At 35.3% G+C, this 3,122-nt stretch overlaps 1 protein-coding gene across 1 annotated transcript in view; it reads left to right on the plus strand.

Annotated features, from left to right (window-relative positions):
- The window catches only part of LOC106877900 (dipeptidyl peptidase 4), a 611,833-nt gene that overhangs the window by 631 nt on the left and 608,080 nt on the right, over positions 1-3,122 (plus strand). The gene's annotated exons all lie outside the window — the stretch shown is intronic.

Here is a 3,122-nt window from a genome sequence, read left to right on the forward strand (position 1 = left end):
CGTCTGTTGTTATTTTTTGTATATTCTCCCATATATATATATATATATATATATACATATATATATTTGTTGCTAGGTAGTTAGGTATGTACGTACGTATGTATATGCTTGTTTGTATTTAGGTATGATGTATGTATGTATGTGTGTGCAGATATATGTGCATGCATGTATATATGTAAATATGTAGGAATTTAAATGGTTATGAATATATTCACACAGTTACGAACATGCATAAATACAAACAGACGTAGGCAAACATGCATGTTGACATATTTACATACGTACATGTACGCATGCGAAACAAAGTATTAACACCAATGTATGGATTTTTTTCTTTTCATATATAGGCGTAAACTCTCCAAACCTACCCACCCCCACACATGCATACATACATACACGTATACATAAATACGAAATACACATAGGCAATATACATAAATGTAATGCCTACATAAATACGTACAAACATATATTGCATATATCCTGGCTACTCTGTCTTTTGCTTTCAGCACCCACTCCAGCATCTATGTAATCCTCTACCTCTTCTTTCTTTCATCGTCAATATAGTTGTAGAAGTACGGAGACTTATCCGTCGTCACCTGTCTATTGTCATCAGATCCAACCGCAGTTGTCACAACAATCACTTTTATAAACACATCAACCCACGTACATTTCATGCAACTCACCGACCGACAAACGCTAAGTTGTTATCAAGTAACGCCAGCTTCATTAAAAGAGCGTGAAGGGTTGCCTGCCTGCCTGCCTGTCTGCCTGCCTGCTGCATAGCAGATTCTATGAAATATTGTTGTTGCTACTGTTGTTAGCCTTCGTCGCCGAGATCTATGATATCTGTATACTCTAGTCATGACCATCTCTAAGTTTTTTGTTTTTGTTTGTTTTGGGGGGAGTTTTTTAAAGATATCTCTGAGAAATCTACATTTTGTGTCTTTCCCACTGGTACGCTGGGTGATTTGAATGAGTTTTTTGGCTGCGGTTTTAGTAGATCAAGAAATCGCGTGCACGTCACTTTGTTCTTCTAAAATTTAGTTTTAAGATTATCGAGGAATAAAGATGTGGGTTAAAAGTTTCCACAGAACGGTTTTTACCAGCACCTTCCTGATGCAAGATGTAGTGTGCGTGGGAGGAGGAGATCATGTGGTGGAATGGTGGACGGTGGGACACCCTAGGTAACCATCTCCTTCCATGATGTCTTCCCCTTTCATAATTTCCTTAACTGCTGATTCATGCTTGTTTGTGTGTGTGTGCATGTAAGTATGCAAATATATGTGTATATACACACACACACACACATATATATACATACACATACTTTTTATTTATTATACTTATATTATATATATATATATATATATATATATATGGGAGAATATACAAAAAATAACAACAGACGAGGACAGGTGGTGTAAATAACAAAAGTATATATTAGTATGACGCTCGGGAATACGGAAAGTCTTTGACGTTTCGAGCTACGCTCTTCAACAGAAAGAATACGGAGACAAGGAGAAAAACACGGAGAAAAAAAATTGAATAGTGTTCAGTCAACGGTCAATCATATATATATATATATATATATATATATATATATATATATATATATATATATATACATATAAAAATATATAAATTTCTTGTTGTGCTCGTCTTTTTCCTTTTCTGTAGTTCCTATGCATTGACAGCAGATTTTAAAGAAACCATTCATTTGTTCTCTTCCATGGTTCCTTTCGCTAAAAGCGTCTTTAAAATATTCACAACCAAAAATGTACTGAAACACATCTAATCATGCATTCATTTGTCAATTACGCTTTTAGTAAATCATATCGTATACTTAATCATCTATAATTTGGATTCAAATAATACCATATTTTAAAACTCATTTCTTTCACTTACATTCATTTCATTTTCTTAATTGTTCATATATTATATTATGGGTACACATACGGTCGTGTGCTTTACAAGTTTCCTTCACAACTACAGTGGTTACGTGTAATACTCTTCAGCTAGTGAAGTAAGCCAGGCGGTAAGGTATCATGATGTTGTTAATGTTTTACGATTTGTTTTTCAGTTACCATCTTGGGTTGGACCGTTGCACATTGCGCATTTGCTGTTGAAACGTATTTCAGAAATAATGAGGCTTTCTTATTTGCCCACATCAAGTACCTTCTGCCATACCCACTGATCGATTGAAAACTTGTTGGCAGACATAAACTGGGTGGAGGCTCGACGGAAGGAGAGTTTCTGTTAATGAACGGAAGACTTCATCAATCGCCCAGTTTAACAGTACTACTTGGTCCCCCTTACCTTTATCGAAGTACATAACTGTTGTAAACAAATATTCTGTCTAGGTCTCCGGTCATAGGATATACGATACCTTCCACATTTTAGTCCCCAAAGAGATCCTGAAAAGAGCTATGGATGCTGTCTTGTCCCTCTGATCTAAGCTAGATAAAAATAGTTATTGTCTTGTATGACTATGGACATATTTTTTTTATTCTGAAGTTAGATAGTTTCACGGCTTCAACAGCGTCTCTGATTTCTGCTGGCTGTGTTATAACTGAGTGGGCGGATAGGATACTGGCTAAATGACACAGCTATTGAACTACATAGAAACTCCGACATGAAATCAGTTCATTCTTTGCAGATATCGGTGAAAACTTAACGTCATAGCAACATTGTCACTCTCACACCGCAGGATTCAGTTCTCCAGCTTTTATTAACAGACACGTATTATGAACGCTTATGTCTTAACTTCTTAAATGTTGAATACGCGCTAACGTCCCGGTGTGCTGTAACTGCAGCTGGGTTTCTTTCCTCGCATGTCTCATTCTAACTTCATGAATTCCGCCAAAGGACTTCTGAAAAATATTTATAAGTTGTGTTCCTCTTTCCTCTTTTTAATACAAAATGAGTTGTGCTAATGGAAAATATAATACATATATTTTGTTCCTTCAAACAATGCAGAAACAGAGCAGTGGTAAGCTGGTCATAAGTCATGTTAGCGATCAAAAGTCTTTCTCTTCAATTATATTACTAACATGCGTTCGTACACTGAATATATATATGTATATACATATATATGTATGTATATATATATATATATATAT

The sequence above is a fragment of the Octopus bimaculoides genome, chromosome 4, assembly GCF_001194135.2.
Source record: "Octopus bimaculoides isolate UCB-OBI-ISO-001 chromosome 4, ASM119413v2, whole genome shotgun sequence".
NCBI lineage: Eukaryota > Metazoa > Mollusca > Cephalopoda > Octopoda > Octopodidae > Octopus > Octopus bimaculoides.